Raw genomic sequence first — 19,814 nt, 5'->3', positions numbered from 1 at the left:
GGATTGCATTGTACTATTAATTAGCACGTACTTAGCAAAGTTGTTAATATTATTTTGTATTAACCTTCTTGTTTTCTATAGTTCCCCTAAAGTCCAAGAACCAGTCAATGTATCGTTTTTTAACAATCAATACAGGTTTCAGTCCTTTTTTTTCTTTTGTTTGGGTACGTAAATATGTACAAGTATTAAATTAAATTTTATAAAATGAAATTTTTATCGAAAAACTCGAGCTTATTTACGTGCTTTTGACACGAGCCAATAACAGATTGAGTTTAACACATTAGGGTCTCACGTTGAGAACGCTCAATCCAAACTTTGACCAAGCTTTAACTGAATTCATCATCGAGTACGTAGTACATGATGAGCATGCTCCACGTACTTGTTACTTGTTAGCACCTCTAGCTCTAACCAACCTTTTTCTTATATAATTATAACAAGTAACATATAATTTTTCTCTTTTTTGTTTTATATTAGTTGTATCCCCTCGTTTGGAAGTTGTATGTAACTGCAAAATCAATGATTTGGTTATGAGTTCTCAATGTCAAGTTTTCATAGTCAAATTCTCATTAATGTTTTTTTGATGCATAGATCTCTTTTCTTATTGCGATGATAGAAAATTAATGTCCTTAAAGTAATAATTTGCACGCGACATTATGGTAAAGAAAGTATTCAAAATAAATCTATTGAAGAACTTAGCAGTTAGAAACACGACTAATATTGTAGTAACGAAATATTTAGTGAAAATAAGAACACACTAACATTTATACTTTAAATAAGAAATAAAACTTTAAATATATATCCTAATTATAAGACCTAATTTGACAATAACTCTCTCGAGGAAAGCCTAAAGTTAAATGTCGGTGGTTATTGTATGCGACGATGAACTTAAAAGCTTAAAACCTGCATAATTAAAAATCGAACATCATAATTGTAAATATGGAATTGAACATCTCATAATTAAAATTCATGAATTGTCAATTTAAATAAGTTTTATGTGTAATGGGACGATGCAAAACCTACCTTGTCTTTTGTTATTTAGTGTTGGTTATCGGTTGCAATGATGAAGTGTAAAACCTGCAAACAAAACTGGACGCAAGTGTTTTTAGTACAACATATCTATATTCTATCTAGCCATAATTTCAAAAAAATTATGAAATTGTTAAATATATGAGAGGGGATTATACAATAACATTTTCAAAATATATTGCCATATGCTATCGTTATTTTGTGTAATAAATTTATTTTTTCTCTTTTCATAGGCAAGTCATGTAATTTTCTGCATTACTTTTTCCCCCTATTCCTCGAAATAACAAATTGATTGAGTGGCTTAATCGAATATTGATGAGATGTGCAGATTCATGACCAATGATGTACTTACTTGAATCAGCGCGACGTCAATCGTAGGAGAGGAAATGGTTATGGAGTGGTGTTGTTGATATTTGTGTGTTTTAAATTCTGTTGAAATATTCGTCGCATATGACGTCCATTTTAGGTTTTCCGCATTTTGTTAAGTGATGATTTTATAGATTGTAAAAACTAAATATTTTATTGTAACTTTTTTGACTTTGATATAACCAAAAAGTTTGTCATTTTAGTGATTGTAATAAGTATCAATTATTATATTTTAGACGTTTTGGCAGTTGTTCCATTTTGGCTTGATCGGTGGGTTCAACTAAATCGAATGTGACTTTCCTTTTTCATATTTACTGTTTTGATCGAATATGGCTTGATTTTTGCTGCGTTAAGCAGTGTCTATTGTTGTGATTAAGGAATTTTTGCGCTTTTTTTCTTTCTTATTTTGCTGTTGCTTTTTTTTTTTGATTTTTTTTACAACCGCTTCACTTTTGATTTTTTTGATTTTTTGCTTGCCATTATCTAGTTATCAAGATTAATTATGATAGAATCTGTTATAATTGTAATATATGAAGTACCTTGTAAATTATTCTCCAATAGACTAATGTCAACCTAGCATAAATAACCTAGCATAATTAGTCTTTAATGGGTCAATCAATCCCATGATTCTAGGCATAGGTATGTATTCGGTCAACCTAGAAATAATTAGCCTTTAATTGATAAATTATTTGTAATCAATTACCTTTAAGTTTTTTAATTTAATTTAATTATGTTATATGGAGGGTGGTTTAGTATTTTACATGGGGACACCAAAAGTGAGATTACCGAAGTGTCCCTCCTCTCTTCCCTTATGTAATAGAGACTAGTCTTATATGCACGCGATGCGTGCGAGATTATACACAAACTAAAAAAAAGATGGATATATTGTCACAAACCAGACCAAATTACATAATTCGTGGCGATTTTCCTTAAAATAAGAAATGAACACAATTTACTCAAATCCAGTACTAAAAAGTAAAAACAACTAAAACAGTTCAAAATTTGCATCATATTACTAAATTTCTTCTTTCGTAGATATTTTTCCCGGATTGTTGATTCTTCTCCTTGATGCGTCTCCACTTTTGATGAACTCGGAAAAAATCAAAAAAATTCAAAAATTTAGAAAGAATCAATTAACTCATAAATTCAGAAAATAATCCCAAAAATTTCAGAAATATTAAATCAAAAACTAAATGAGTTAATGAACCTCATAATACAAAACACCAAACTGCTTGATCAAATTAAACCCGAAAAATGTATGCACCCCCAATTTCAATCAACCAACTCAAGTATAAATTGAAATCTCTTTATCGATAAGTTTTATATTCATAACATTGGCTTTCATGATGAGTATAAATTCAAATCAGCAAATGTTATGACTATAACCAACTCAATTTCAATCAACCTTCAATGCCAAAACGATTAAAAATAATATTCGTATCGACTTTAGCTCCAATATCCGTCTAATGCTCGAAATTATCCATAGACAATACACAAATTATCCTAAACTCCCAGTTATAACTAATAGCTCCAATTGTTTGGTTTGATCAGTTGTTGTGAATAACAAAATTTGTCAAAAAAGTAACAGTTGCTCTAATTATTATGAGCTAGTCATGTACACAGACAGTACACAGATTTTAGCATGAACAATAAGCAATTGTTCACAATTATAGATTATTTAGCATGAACAATAAGCAAATGTTCACATTTATATATAAAAGGTCAGCTATATCTGGAAAAATATCAACTACATAATACACAGCAGATTATCTCATATGGGTAACAAAATTCCAATTGCAGATCTTGAAAAATACAGAATTTTACCTTTAACATTGGTCTTCGTCGTCCCCGGTGTAGTCACCACATAGCCATCATCATCCAACTCCAGCTGCCCACCCAAAAACTTAGTAGCCGGTTCATGCCCTATAGCAAAAAACAACCCAGAAACTTGCAAATCCTTAACCTCCCCACTGACCGCATAAAACCTTCAAAAAAGCATCAAAGTACCCAAAACAAATGAAAAAAATCAAACCAAAAATACAGAGCAAATACTAACAAAAATATCGAGGCTTTAGTCATCAATTTCATTAAACCCAAAAATAAACCCATAAAAATAGCAAATTAAATCAATCTAAAATAAAAATCACATCAAAAAATTAAAAAATAATAAACAAATAAATGTTGGGGTTAGGGTGTCAAGGCTAGGGTCTTGAAACTTGCAAGTAGATTAGTAGATCTGCACGCACGCAACGGAATGAATAAATGATCTTGCAAGTAGAATAGTAGATATGCACGCACGCAACGGAATGAATAAATGATCTTGCAAGTAGAATAAGTTTCAAGATCCAGGCCCATCATCTAACTAAAGCAACACCCAGAAACTACAATTACTATCGTATCAACAATTTGTCACAGCAATTCTCAACCTCATAGTAACAAAAATAATCCACATAAACACCTTAACACTCAAAATCCCTTATCAAACCTAACAAAAAAGAGTAATTTAGTTTATTAAGAGCAAATATTAATGAATTTATTACATTTGTAGCAAACTAAAATGACACCTGTAATTCAACCTTTAGAGATAGATTAATCTCTCCTGCCCTTTCTCTCTCCTCCATCATCATCGTCTTCACCAAAATCCAATTTATTCTCTTCAACATTAGAATTATTACATGTTTTAGCTAACAGACACATGTTTTAGCTTCTATTCAATGCAATCATGAAACCTCAAAGAACAACAAATCATGAAGGGATTGGCTAATGGTGGATACCTCTAGTTCGGAAAAGCCATTTCAGCCTCGGTCATCCACATCTCAGAGGCATCGTGTGCATATTTAGGACTTAATGCTGCACCCGCTGATCCTGTACCATAAATAATAACAGTAATATTGAGCTATGATTGTTATAATCCGCAGAAACAACACTAATTATGAATGCACATAATCCATTGACAAACAACCCAAAAACCATCATGAGAACACTGTTCATAGTCATGGGTTCACCGCCATAATAACGATACAAGAGCACTGAAGGAATTGCAAGATACATAAAAGTTGATTAAAACAGCCATAGACAAAAAATTGAATAAACCGCCATAGACAAAAAATTGATTAAAACCGAACCAGTAGGTGTATTGAAATTATTAAAACCTAACTATCTAAAACAACATGAATCCTAATAAAAACCAACTATAATTCATACTACAGAACATTCGAATCGAACATAAACGATGACCCACATGATAATTTCCGATGATATTCAAGGCATGATACTGCAAAGTAACAATCACACACTAAAGAACCTGAAACAACTTCGTACTTAACCATGAAAAATTGAGAGTCGAGTATTAAATAAACCAAGCAACACGCTTCCCTTCTTATCATTCTACATAATCACTTAAACCAAAATGCAGGAAGCAAGTTATGTTCATGTCTGATCAACCAAGCACAATCAAGTAAACAACCAAACTACCCAAAATCTAAAAACCATCAAAAAAAAATGAACATGTTCTGTATAAATCAAGGAAAAGAAGGATTACGAAAACAGGTGAATAGCAGCTTACTCTTGCAATTACCTGTGACAGGAAACTCTAAAAATGAACAGACATGAACATGTTACAACAAACCCTAGATCAGATTACTCCGTCAACAAAAATGAACATGTTCACATCCAAAAATCAAATTACAGCAACCCCAGATCAGATTATTCCATGTTTGACGAAAATAAGAGCTCATAGCTATCCATTAAATTCCAAAATTTGTATTGAGTCACCCAATTATGCAAAACCTTTCGCTTAACTAAAACGAACCAATTCTAATTGAATTTGAGGAGACAAATTAATACTTTTCATAGCATAATCATGAGACATAATTTCAATTACCCATGAATTTCCTAAATTAGCACAAAAAATCGAGCCACCCATTTGTACGAAACCTTCAGTTGACTAAAATTCAAGACAAATTTGAAGAAATAAATTCAAGATAACTTCAATTATCCCACATTAGGCAAATTTCCATCACTCAATAATCAAATTACAGCAAAACCCAGATCAGATGAACTCCATTTGTAATAAAAATATGAATTATTTCAAAAAAATACGATGAAATTCAAAGATGAAGCGGGTAACTTACGGAGGCATTTGCAGGATCAGAAGGGCAGAGTTGTGAGGGTCGTGTGAAGGCCAATCGCCGAATCATTGAATCGTGAAATAGAAGGATCAAACAAATCGACAAACTGAGCAAAATAAACGATGCAGGAAATCATAAAAATGGTTAAATAGAATCGAATATTCAAGGAAGATCGATCGACGAATAATTAAAACTAACCTTGAGAAATGCAGAAAGATCGATCGAAAGAGGGGAGAGAGATAGATGAGAGAGAACTGAAGTTTGAGATCGTCCATTTCATACTTACCATCGCCGTCGTCATCGTCGGAGAAGACACAGAAGTCTCTCGACTTGAGGGGAGTAAAGAGGGGTGGTGGGCGGAGGAGAGAGAGGGTGGTGAGTGAAGGGAGGAGAAAGAAAGATGAGTGATGCATCGAAGATGAATGAAGCTGCTTAGGGTTCAAAGTTAACGATTTGAGGCTATTTTAGTCTTTTACATGGGGGACACGAAAAGTTAATTTACAAAAAAGCCCTCAGGAGCTGGCTTATATAATAGAGATACTTCCTCGATTTCAAAATAATGGGGACAATTTATCTTTTTCACGCGTGTCAATGTAAATGTTTGGACATTAATATCTCTAATTTTGTAATCGTAAAAATTATAAAAAATTGATATCCCGAAATTACATATCGAGACGAATCAAACAAGATCTCACACGACTATATTTTTCCTACCCGTAAATAACAAATGATAGTCAAACTGAAATTTATGAACAGTGTCACAAGTCAAAGTGTCCTACTATTCCGAAATCAAATAATCATCCAAGATTCTTTTGGTGTTTAACAAATTAATATGGAATATTAATTGATTGTTTCCCTAAACGCAACCCATAAGTCCATAACGCTGATTTTAGGTTTGGTGGAGTTAATTGATTGTTGACTTTCTTGATTTGTTATTGTAATCAAATTTTAAAATTAATAATCAGCTTTTAATTGAATTAAATTGTGAAATTATGGAGGGTACTTTAGTCTATTCCACAAGGGGACACCAAAAATTCAATTACTAAATTGACCCAGGACTTCCCTTATATAATAGAGACTAGTCTTATATGCACGCGATGCGTGCGAGATTATATAAAACTGTAGTATTACAATTAATCATCACAAATATGGAATAGTAGGCAAGAAAAAAAGTTCGCAAAGTTCATCTAAAGAAAAATTAATCGTCCCTTTTTAAAAAATTCTAAATAGTAACACAATTTATTCATGTGCTTACATGATTAACAATCAACATCTTAGTACCAAAGTAACTAAACATATTTCTCCAGCTTTTTACGATCTTAGTAATCAAACTACAATTTTTGGATGGCATTGGAACATATTTCTCCAGCTCTTTACGAACTTTTATTGTACAAACTACGGAATCCAACTTAGTCTCTAGGTTGCGTATCTTGATAGCACAATCTACTTGGCTGGAAACAAAAGATAACACATTAAAGAAGCACCGTCAACAATGGCAAAGTAATTACTGGACTGTAAAGGCATAAGGTGGCAAAATTTACCAATTTAAACCATATTAAGCAAACCCCCTGCATACACCAAAACAACAGCAGCACCGTAGTCTAGAAACAACCAAAAGAAGAAGTTGTGCCCAATCTGAAAACAGTAAAACAGATGCAAGCTACCAGCCTGCACTGAGCAAAAAACCAGCAGCAAGCCAACAGGCTCCCAACACACCTGTTGCAGATTAAAACAGAAGCACCACCACAGACTCATTACTAAGGCACTAAAACAACTAACTTAGCCCTCTAAAGACGCTTTAGGTAAGTTACAGCCTGAATTATATAAGTGAAGAGTTATCTTAACCTGCAATTCAGAACTCGGGTTTAGATGAACCTGATCCTGAACCTAAACCTGGTTATTTGTGTTTGGCATAGATTATGTTCTATTGGCAGATCTTTGGAGGTGGATAACCATAAGCATTACCATGGACTTGGAGGATAGAGTTGCATTAACATATACTTTGGATGAAATTCAATTCATGGGACTTATCTTACAAAATTAGATATTACCATATTTATCATTTACTATTTCATACCGGATTAGCCATAAAGTTATATAGGACTATAGGAGTATTAGATTTAGTCTTTAAATTTATACCTTGTTGCGGCGAGGAATGAGTTCTTGCAATATCTTCTCATTAATCCTGTAACGGCGCCTCTGCAGTCCAACACTTGAACAATCAGAGAGGGAACTTGAAGAATACAGTACGAAACACTTCAATTTGAAATAGCAATCTAACATAAAAAGAAATCAAGCATGAAAAAAACACATAGTCTAGATAGTCTCTCACTTTAGGTGATGGCAAAAACCTAGGGTTCAAATTCACATTCAAATAGTAGTAAATTGATTAAATCTATTAGAAATTGAAACCGCAAGAATGCAGCAAAGCATTAAACGAAAAAACATAAATTCAAAATTGGAGCCAAATGCACGTTGAACATGGACGTTGTCAATGTTCATCATTCAGATGCGCCCACTTCATGTTCATGGTGGAGGAAATCATTTGACTTCAATTCTTTAATATTTCTCCATTTTATCCGACAAACACCTTTTTTTCTCATCATTACATCAACAAATCCCAACCAACTTTTCACCTGCAATTCAATTCTTCTTCAATTCAAAACCCAAATTTTGTACTAAAGAAACCACCTAATTTCTTTGATTTCCCAAATACCCACCAACTGTTGGACGAATTGCCTCAGAGAACAGAACATTCAAAATGGAAAACGCCAATTACCGTGGATACAAATTGCATTTCACATTTTCAATCTTTTAGTGTACAACTTACAGAGGATAAGAGAAAGAGAGAGAAATAAGAGAGTCATGGTTATGCCGAAAACAGCAATACATCCTGCCTCAAGTGACGAAAGAGAAAGCACAAATTCAACCCATTTTTTATCTTACCAATACCAGTTAATTTCCTCTTTCAGTTTAAGTTTGTTATTTCTGCTGCTTTTTCTAGATTATAATTAAATTAATTCATTATGATTGCTTCCCAGATTGATGCTTATATATTTGGGGATTTTTGAAGTAGAAAATCAAAATTTCAAACCTGGTACCACATGGGGATCGAGCTGTAGTCCTGGTGTACTGCACTGGATTTCTCGTACCATCCACCGGATTCTGTTAGGAGAATTGCGTTAGGAGAATTGGATTTTCTGTTAGATGAATTTTTCCTAAATAAAACCAAAAAACTAAATAACATGTGATAATTATAAAACCAAACACAAAATTCTAAGAAAATAAAATAATTCACCACTAACAACACGCAGCGTTAATCTCGAACCACTAAGCACAAATCAGCTAAGCATGAGAGACATGTACGGATACTGAGTACAAATTGCCATCAACTTTTAGCCTTTTAGCATAAGAGACATGTACTGATACTGAGTACAAATTGTCATCAACAATTTAAAAGCTAATACACTCGGAAGAAAACATTCAAATAGACGTACTGTAAACGATGCCACGAAAGAATAAGCAACGGTGCCAATCGTTCGGTAAAAGATTAAAGACTCATCATGTATGATCAAGAAGCACATTAAAGACTCATTACATATGGGCACCAAACTCTCTAATCAAGTTCTTGACACTTAACGGTCTATCCACATTACATTAGCAATTTCGAATAATTCATACCTTGAAAGACGCTCCATCAATTCAGCATGTCGTTTGATGACTTTTCTACCTGTAACAATGCAAAAACCCTTTCAAAATACATACATTTCATGATTTCATCAATTATAAGCAAAATCAAACGAAATTGAGCTCAAATTGCAGGAAATTACATCTAGCTTTGATCGTATCAAGCCGTATATCTTCATCATGAATAAAATTCTGCAACAAATTATCAAATAAATTGTAATCAATACAATTGAATAAAGCAAGAAAAACACGATTGTTCTTCAATTCATAAACTAAATGCACCAAAGTAATTGAACGAACGGGGGAAGTGAGTTAAGCATGAGTAAATTAAGACTAAGTTATCAGTTACTTCAACGGAATTCAGAAGAAATAGTGCCGAAGTTGATGATAGTATTTGATTTTAGGTTCCGCCATTGATGGTCAAAGCCGGTTAGGGTGAAGCAGCAAGACGCGCGGACTCCTAGGTATTTGTGTGGCAATTAAAGCTCCTCCGCACAGGAGAGTGGTGGTCTGCAACACCGTCGACCGAGCGAGCGGGGCGGCGCAACACACTGATGGGAGAGAGATTCGAAGGTTTTGGGTTATGGGTTTCTAAAACCTAATCAAAAGCAAAACCTCGTTATAAATACGCTTTCAATTAGTAATGAAAATTGCAAAAACGAAAACAAAATAGCAATTGAAATCCCTGGTTTGTAAAATCAGAGCCGCAAAAACAAAACCAAATCCGAAGTAACAACAAAATTGATGCAAAAAAAAGTCCTGGAAGCATGAAACAACAAATTTGGATCATATTTTAAATCTTGGAAGTTTCCCGAAGTCTCAGCCAAATTTGATCAAATTCTATCTCAATTACCAACCAAAACCCAAAATAAATTCTATAAAACAAAATTCGAAGTTTCAAAGCAGAAATTCAAAGAAGTTGAACAATTAATTAATCAAATTCAAAGCAGAAAGTAAATTGAAGGGAATGGAGTACCCAAGCAGTTGAATTTGAGAGAGAGGCGAAGGCGAATCGATGATCAGGATTAATGGTGAGTTTGGCATGGATGAATAAAAGGATGGATTGAATGAAGTCTGGTGATGGGTCGTCCAGTTGGTCCGCTGTTGTTCTTCATTAATAGTGAATTTGTACGCTGGTCCGCCGCTTCCACCTCCGCTTCCACCTCCGCCTCCACTGCCGCTGCCCTCCACCACAGGCTGATTTTGGGCATCAAAATTAAGCAACGAAATGGGCATCAAAATCATTAAATTTGTACATAACTACCCGAAAAAATCAATTGGAAAAAACAATAAAATCGGGAGAAAAAAAACACATCAAATTCAACAAAATCTCCAGAATCAATTGGAAAAGAATGAAAATTTTACAACAATTGTTGAAATCTCACCCCAATCTCTAGAAAATCAGACGGTGATGGTGATGGTGATGGTGATGGCGACGGCGAGAGGCGGAGGAGAGAGAGTGTGTGTGGTGAAAGAGAGACGAAATATTTAGGGTTAGAATGGAGGATGGGGTTTGGTGGAAGAGGATTAGAGGAAGAAGATCGAAGAAGATGAAGAGGATCGTAGGAAAAAACTGGAGGAAGGAGAGAGAAAACGGGAGGGAGGAAAGGTTAAGGTTTAGTCGCTCAGCACGATAAACAACGAAAGAAGGGTGTTTTCGTAAATTGCTAGGTGGACACGAAAAGTTAATTTACTTAAATACCCTCAGGAGCTGGCTTATATAATAGAGATACAATGGTATTTATAAAAATATACCATATATTATTTTATGGAATATTTAGTATTTCTATAATTAATGGTCATTGCATACATAAACACTATTTAAGTTAATTACCTAAACAAAGTAATCGTCAAATTTAAGTAATTTTAGCATATATAACTTATTGTACAAAATATTAGTTTATTATTAAAGGAAGGAGATGAACACAATTTGGTTTAGACGTATAGTAATGCAAAGGAATATATTTTCTTTACATGGATTATAATTTTTAGGAAGAGGAAGAGTGGAAGACATTACAAATTAAAAGATTTCGTTGCATTATATTCGACGAAGGTGATCAACTCAATTTTACTAGTCTTAGATGCACGCGATGCGTGCGAGATTATACACAAACTAAAAAAAAGATGGATATATTGTCACAAACCAGACCAAATTACATAATTCGTGGCGATTTTCCTTAAAATAAGAAATGAACACAATTTACTCAAATCCAGTAATAAAAAGTAAAAACAACTAAAACAGTTCAAAATTTGCATCATATTACTAAATTTCTTCTTTCGTAGATATTTTTCCCGGATTGTTGATTCTTCTCCTTGATGCGTCTCCACTTTTGATGAACTCGGAAAAAATCAAAAAAATTCAAAAATTTAGAAAGAATCAATTAACTCATAAATTCAGAAAATAATCCCAAAAATTTCAGAAATATTAAATCAAAAACTAAATGAGTTAATGAACCTCATAATACAAAACACCAAACTGCTTGATCAAATTAAACCCGAAAAATGTATGCACCCCCAATTTCAATCAACCAACTCAAGTATAAATTGAAATCTCTTTATCGATAAGTTTTATATTCATAACATTGGCTTTCATGATGAGTATAAATTCAAATCAGCAAATGTTATGACTATAACCAACTCAATTTCAATCAACCTTCAATGCCAAAACGATTAAAAATAATATTCGTATCGACTTTAGCTCCAATATCCGTCTAATGCTCGAAATTATCCATAGACAATACACAAATTATCCTAAACTCCCAGTTATAACTAATAGCTCCAATTGTTTGGTTTGATCAGTTGTTGTGAATAACAAAATTTGTCAAAAAAGTAACAGTTGCTCTAATTATTATGAGCTAGTCATGTACACAGACAGTACACAGATTTTAGCATGAACAATAAGCAATTGTTCACAATTATAGATTATTTAGCATGAACAATAAGCAAATGTTCACATTTATATATAAAAGGTCAGCTATATCTGGAAAAATATCAACTACATAATACACAGCAGATTATCTCATATGGGTAACAAAATTCCAATTGCAGATCTTGAAAAATACAGAATTTTACCTTTAACATTGGTCTTCGTCGTCCCCGGTGTAGTCACCACATAGCCATCATCATCCAACTCCAGCTGCCCACCCAAAAACTTAGTAGCCGGTTCATGCCCTATAGCAAAAAACAACCCAGAAACTTGCAAATCCTTAACCTCCCCACTGACCGCATAAAACCTTCAAAAAAGCATCAAAGTACCCAAAACAAATGAAAAAAATCAAACCAAAAATACAGAGCAAATACTAACAAAAATATCGAGGCTTTAGTCATCAATTTCATTAAACCCAAAAATAAACCCATAAAAATAGCAAATTAAATCAATCTAAAATAAAAATCACATCAAAAAATTAAAAAATAATAAACAAATAAATGTTGGGGTTAGGGTGTCAAGGCTAGGGTCTTGAAACTTGCAAGTAGATTAGTAGATCTGCACGCACGCAACGGAATGAATAAATGATCTTGCAAGTAGAATAGTAGATATGCACGCACGCAACGGAATGAATAAATGATCTTGCAAGTAGAATAAGTTTCAAGATCCAGGCCCATCATCTAACTAAAGCAACACCCAGAAACTACAATTACTATCGTATCAACAATTTGTCACAGCAATTCTCAACCTCATAGTAACAAAAATAATCCACATAAACACCTTAACACTCAAAATCCCTTATCAAACCTAACAAAAAAGAGTAATTTAGTTTATTAAGAGCAAATATTAATGAATTTATTACATTTGTAGCAAACTAAAATGACACCTGTAATTCAACCTTTAGAGATAGATTAATCTCTCCTGCCCTTTCTCTCTCCTCCATCATCATCGTCTTCACCAAAATCCAATTTATTCTCTTCAACATTAGAATTATTACATGTTTTAGCTAACAGACACATGTTTTAGCTTCTATTCAATGCAATCATGAAACCTCAAAGAACAACAAATCATGAAGGGATTGGCTAATGGTGGATACCTCTAGTTCGGAAAAGCCATTTCAGCCTCGGTCATCCACATCTCAGAGGCATCGTGTGCATATTTAGGACTTAATGCTGCACCCGCTGATCCTGTACCATAAATAATAACAGTAATATTGAGCTATGATTGTTATAATCCGCAGAAACAACACTAATTATGAATGCACATAATCCATTGACAAACAACCCAAAAACCATCATGAGAACACTGTTCATAGTCATGGGTTCACCGCCATAATAACGATACAAGAGCACTGAAGGAATTGCAAGATACATAAAAGTTGATTAAAACAGCCATAGACAAAAAATTGAATAAACCGCCATAGACAAAAAATTGATTAAAACCGAACCAGTAGGTGTATTGAAATTATTAAAACCTAACTATCTAAAACAACATGAATCCTAATAAAAACCAACTATAATTCATACTACAGAACATTCGAATCGAACATAAACGATGACCCACATGATAATTTCCGATGATATTCAAGGCATGATACTGCAAAGTAACAATCACACACTAAAGAACCTGAAACAACTTCGTACTTAACCATGAAAAATTGAGAGTCGAGTATTAAATAAACCAAGCAACACGCTTCCCTTGTTATCATTCTACATAATCACTTAAACCAAAATGCAGGAAGCAAGTTATGTTCATGTCTGATCAACCAAGCACAATCAAGTAAACAACCAAACTACCCAAAATCTAAAAACCATAAAAAAAAAATGAACATGTTCTGTATAAATCAAGGAAAAGAAGGATTACGAAAACAGGTGAATAGCAGCTTACTCTTGCAATTACCTGTGACAGGAAACTCTAAAAATGAACAGACATGAACATGTTACAACAAACCCTAGATCAGATTACTCCGTCAACAAAAATGAACATGTTCACATCCAAAAATCAAATTACAGCAACCCCAGATCAGATTATTCCATGTTTGACGAAAATAAGAGCTCATAGCTATCCATTAAATTCCAAAATTTGTATTGAGTCACCCAATTATGCAAAACCTTTCGCTTAACTAAAACGAACCAATTCTAATTGAATTTGAGGAGACAAATTAATACTTTTCATAGCATAATCATGAGACATAATTTCAATTACCCATGAATTTCCTAAATTAGCACAAAAAATCGAGCCACCCATTTGTACGAAACCTTCAGTTGACTAAAATTCAAGACAAATTTGAAGAAATAAATTCAAGATAACTTCAATTATCCCACATTAGGCAAATTTCCATCACTCAATAATCAAATTACAGCAAAACCCAGATCAGATGAACTCCATTTGTAATAAAAATATGAATTATTTCAAAAAAATACGATGAAATTCAAAGATGAAGCGGGTAACTTACGGAGGCATTTGCAGGATCAGAAGGGCAGAGTTGTGAGGGTCGTGTGAAGGCCAATCGCCGAATCATTGAATCGTGAAATAGAAGGATCAAACAAATCGACAAACTGAGCAAAATAAACGATGCAGGAAATCATAAAAATGGTTAAATAGAATCGAATATTCAAGGAAGATCGATCGACGAATAATTAAAACTAACCTTGAGAAATGCAGAAAGATCGATCGAAAGAGGGGAGAGAGATAGATGAGAGAGAACTGAAGTTTGAGATCGTCCATTTCATACTTACCATCGCCGTCGTCATCGTCGGAGAAGACACAGAAGTCTCTCGACTTGAGGGGAGTAAAGAGGGGTGGTGGGCGGAGGAGAGAGAGGGTGGTGAGTGAAGGGAGGAGAAAGAAAGATGAGTGATGCATCGAAGATGAATGAAGCTGCTTAGGGTTCAAAGTTAACGATTTGAGGCTATTTTAGTCTTTTACATGGGGGACACGAAAAGTTAATTTACAAAAAAGCCCTCAGGAGCTGGCTTATATAATAGAGATACTTCCTCGATTTCAAAATAATGGGGACAATTTATCTTTTTCACGCGTGTCAATGTAAATGTTTGGACATTAATATCTCTAATTTTGTAATCGTAAAAATTATAAAAAATTGATATCCCGAAATTACATATCGAGACGAATCAAACAAGATCTCACACGACTATATTTTTCCTACCCGTAAATAACAAATGATAGTCAAACTGAAATTTATGAACAGTGTCACAAGTCAAAGTGTCCTACTGCGCAGTGAGTTATGTGACCAAAGTAGAACTCTAATTTGTCAAAAAATAAAATAAATTTGGAACTCTAAATTTGTTGTTATGAAGTGCATTAAATAGGTTAACAAATTACGGAGTAATTTTTTTTATTCGTTCAATTAGATTCCTTTAAAACTAATTCCTCCGTCTCTTTTTGTTCTTTATATTTGGTATTTTTCACGCGTTTTAACGATTAATAAATTTGCATCGAGATTCCTCAATTTTTTTTTATTTAAACAAGATAAATTACATTTATTTATAATGTTTTCACTTTTATCAAAATATTGATATTTGGAAATGAGAAAAATTTAATGTTCCAATGAAAAAGTGTGAGATTCTAAACGGCCCAATGAATTTAATTGGTTAAAATAATAATTGGACACAAATTTTGATAGAATACTAAATCATTTATGTGATAATATAAAATGAAATGTAAAAAACATTTTGAATACCCAAAAAGGGAAACGTAAAGAACAAAAAGAGACGGAGGGAGTATAAAATATGCATTAAATAGTGAGTTTTGCTAACTTTTATGCGCAGACGCAAGGGCTGCATATATCAAAACCCTTTATTATAAGCATATATATACCTCTCGTATAAATGAATAAATACATTAAACTAAATTCTTCGTTCCTATTTTTCCAATTGCGATTCAACCTTTTCACCGTATCAACTAAGACCCTTGATTGATATATTAAAAAGGTGTATCGCTATTCGACGCCCGCATACGTTAATATCGCCCGCATTATTGGAGTGAAAGTACAATCTTGCCCTTATAAAAACTTACCCCTCCCATCACATTTTTTCACCCCTCCCCCTCATCTCCTCTTCCCCCTCCGCCGGCGTACCATCTCATTCGCCGGAAAAAAAAAAAATCACAATTTATAAACTATAATTTATACTCTAATAATTTATAAACTATAATTTATCGCCGGAGTAAATATTTTTCAACGCTAATAATTTGATAATAAACCCTAAAATAATTACATTGAACAATCAAAATAAAAACAGAAAATTAAATAATTCACTTAAAACAACAATAATTAAAAAAAATCAACAACAAATTACATAATATAAACAGAAATATAATTAAAACAACAATAAAAATTAAAAAAAAAATTAAAAAAATTAAAAAAAAATTAAAAAAATTCCCACGCACAGGAATTGCACGGCCTCCATGTCCACCGCGGATACACCGTGCGCCGGTGACATGGAAGTGGTGCACCAAATCTGCACGGCCCACATGTCACCGGCGCACAGACTGTGCGCGGCAGACATGGAGGCCGTGCAATTCCTGTGCGCCGGCGAGAAAGCAAAAATCAAAAAGAAAAATTACCTTTCTCGCCGGAGATAATGGAGGAGGAGGAAATGACCTCTACATAGGCCTCCTCTTTGGAGCCATTTTCGTTGACACTCTACCGGCAAGAAATCGACGTGGGCGACGAGAAAAATTCCAAACGCCGGCAATACAGGAAAACAAGGAGTGCCGGCGAGAGGAGAGTGCAGTGTGGCGAGCGGGATGCGCAGCGCCGGCGATAGGGGATTGCAGCTACGGCGGAAAGGGGAGTGCTCCGGCGACGATGGTGCGACCAAGCAGGTTGTGCTGTGAGTAAACGGCAGCCAACGGTTGTTGGACAAAAACAGAGTTGTGCCGGTTACTGGAAATGGGAACCGGCGACGAGATTTTGGTGGAACAAATCCCACCGGAATTCGGTTGTGGTTGTGCCGGCGAAACGGATTTGGCTGCCGGAGGAACATGCAGGGTGAAGAGGAAAGAGCAGCGAAGGAGGAAGGGGGATGAGGGAGGGGGGCAGGATCGTACTTTCACGTAATTATTGAGGGCGTTATTAACCGAATAGGGCGTCGAATAAAAACGCCCATTAAAAAGGGGAGGAGTATCAAGTAGTACGTACTAGTTTAATACGGAGTGGAATACAACTTACCAAGTAAAATCATGGATTAGAGCTGTAACTTGATGATGATGAGTTAATACGAATTACTCAAATGATTTAAGAACATAAGTAAAATTTAAGGAAATCATAATAATTAAGCTTATTGGTCCTTTAAGATTACCATAAGTAACATTGATCTATGTTGGGTTGGTTAAAAATGTTACCAAATGTATAGATTGTCTGATCGAGAATTTAGATAGACTAGTGGTAGCAATAATCGAATTTTACTTGCGTGTACCTGATCCACAATATTATTAGTGTGGATCCAAAACCAATAATTTTCTCTAGCACCCTTTTTACGTACATAGAGACCTTTATTGTTCATATAGTGACTATAATAAATGAAATACCAAAAGTATTAGATATAGTAACCATTTTTTGTATCATAGTAACCATATGTTTTGAAAAGTGAATGGTGACTTAAAATCACATTATTCAAGCACAACATGTATCAAGGACACCAATTTGATATTATTTTCTATAATAATCATGATAAACATGCCAAAATAAGTTAGGAACAAATTGTTGATCTTCTTTTATGCATGGTCCACAATAAATTTAGTGTGGACCAAGTCTATTTAAGAATTAGGCGCAATAATCAGAATATATAGTGCATAAAAATATATTATTAGCAAATAATACTATAAATGTATTTTTTTAATTTCACAAAATATTTATTATATTATATTTTCTCTTTTTCTATTTTTAACTTGAAAATTATAATAAATTTTTTCTTACCTCAATAAAAAAAATTGTTTCCTTTTTATTTTTTTCTTATTTAATATTGTCATAGTACAACTATGATGTGGATAGAAAAAAAGAAAGTTATTGAGTCAAAGTCTAAGTGACATCCTTATGGCACCATTAAGGATGCGTTCTATTCAATTTATTTGACCTGAACTTATTGAACTTATTGAAACTTATTGAACTTATCTGAACTTATTGGGACAGATGATGAATGCTAAGTCTTACCGATGTGTGTTGTGTTACCGGTTGGGGATTCCTTTATCTCTGTTACGGCGCCATGTTCTGCTTGTTCCAGGGTCTTTGCGGGAGACATCTTTGGTGATCATGCGGTGTCATGTGCTGGCATGGTGGGTATTAAAGATCGACATAATGTGGTTCGGGATACCCTTGTTGATGTTTGTTATCGGTCTGGGATTTCGGCGCGGAAAGAGGTTGATATATTGGGCTATCTGGAGGGAACAATGGAGCTCTTCGACCAGCAGACGTGTTGCTCTACTCTTGGGATCGGGGCTGTGATGTGTGTGTTGACTTGACGGGTTCATCTCCTTTGACACAATCGGGGTTGTCTGGCTTTTCTCCTGGCCTGGTTGTGACTGATGCAGCTGCTCGGAAGCGGGTTAAAAATGAAGTACGTTGCAGGGCCATTGGTTATGGCTTTCTTCCGTTCTCTTTCTCTTCATTGGGGGAGCTCGATAAGGATGTTGTTGCAGCGGATTCAGAAGTTTTCTACGACGCAGGACATTAGAGCTCGTGCTGCTGCTCATATTTTCACCAGGATAGGTTTTGCTTCAGCCAGAGGAGTGGGGGCCCAGATTGTATCTCGGCTTCACACTAATTATTTGTAAAATATTTGACTTTGTTAGCATTTGATTTAATAACAATAATAATAATAATAATAAATAATAAATAATAAATAATAAATAATAAATAATAAATAATAAATAATAAATAATAAATAATAAATAATAAATAATAAATAATAAATAATAAATAATAAATAATAAATAATAAATAATAAATAATAAATAATAAATAATAAATAATAAATAATAAATAATAAATAATAAATAATAAATAATAAATAATAAATAATAAATAATAAATAATAAATAATAAATAATAAATAATAATAATAATAAATAATAAATAATAATAATAAATAATAATAATAAATAATAATAATAAATAATAAATAATAAATAATAAATAATAAATAATAAATAATAAATAATAAATAATAATAATAAATAATAAATAATAAATAATAAATAATAAATAATAAATAATAATAATAATAAATAATAAATAATTATTTAAAATAAATAATTATTTAAAATAATAATATTAATAATAATAAATAAACAAATAATAATATTATTATTAATATTGAAACTTATTGGAACTTATTGGAATTTATTGAAATTTAATAAAACTTATCTAAACTTATCAGAACTTATTGAAACTCATTGGAACTTATTGGAACTTATCTGAACTTATCGGAACTTATCTGAACTTATTGAATCTGAAACTTATTTTTTTAAGGTGAACATAATGCCTCCTAAAAAAGTGGCATGTAAGTAAGATTGTGACGCGTTTAAATGTCAAAATTTTCGACTTTTATCATTACCCTAATAAGATTAGTAACACAACCAGACATGAAAGAAAAAGCTGGAAATGGGTACTGGGGTCCAAGGAAAATGTCCCAGTATTACTTTGAATCGAAAATATCCTA

At 33.3% G+C, this 19,814-nt stretch overlaps 2 long non-coding RNA genes across 2 annotated transcripts; both read right to left on the bottom strand.

Moving 5' to 3' along the window:
- Positions 1–2,266: 2,266 nt before the first annotated feature.
- LOC130470697 (uncharacterized) lies at positions 2,267–5,912 on the bottom strand. Its single transcript, XR_008931424.1, has 5 exons — positions 5,721–5,912; positions 5,526–5,628; positions 4,167–4,257; positions 3,217–3,377; positions 2,267–2,471 (listed from the first exon to the last, which is right to left on the bottom strand). It is a non-coding gene; the product is annotated as an uncharacterized lncRNA (long non-coding RNA).
- A 5,990-nt stretch (positions 5,913–11,902) lies between these two features.
- LOC130468959 (uncharacterized) lies at positions 11,903–14,977 on the bottom strand. Its single transcript, XR_008929331.1, has 4 exons — positions 14,786–14,977; positions 14,591–14,693; positions 13,232–13,322; positions 11,903–12,442 (listed from the first exon to the last, which is right to left on the bottom strand). It is a non-coding gene; the product is annotated as an uncharacterized lncRNA (long non-coding RNA).
- Between the last annotated feature and the right edge of the window lie 4,837 nt (positions 14,978–19,814).

This window comes from Spinacia oleracea, chromosome 3 (genome assembly GCF_020520425.1).
Source record: "Spinacia oleracea cultivar Varoflay chromosome 3, BTI_SOV_V1, whole genome shotgun sequence".
NCBI lineage: Eukaryota > Viridiplantae > Streptophyta > Magnoliopsida > Caryophyllales > Amaranthaceae > Spinacia > Spinacia oleracea.
The sequence above is the reverse complement of the archived record's forward strand: the minus strand, read 5'-3'. Positions and strand labels throughout refer to the sequence as shown.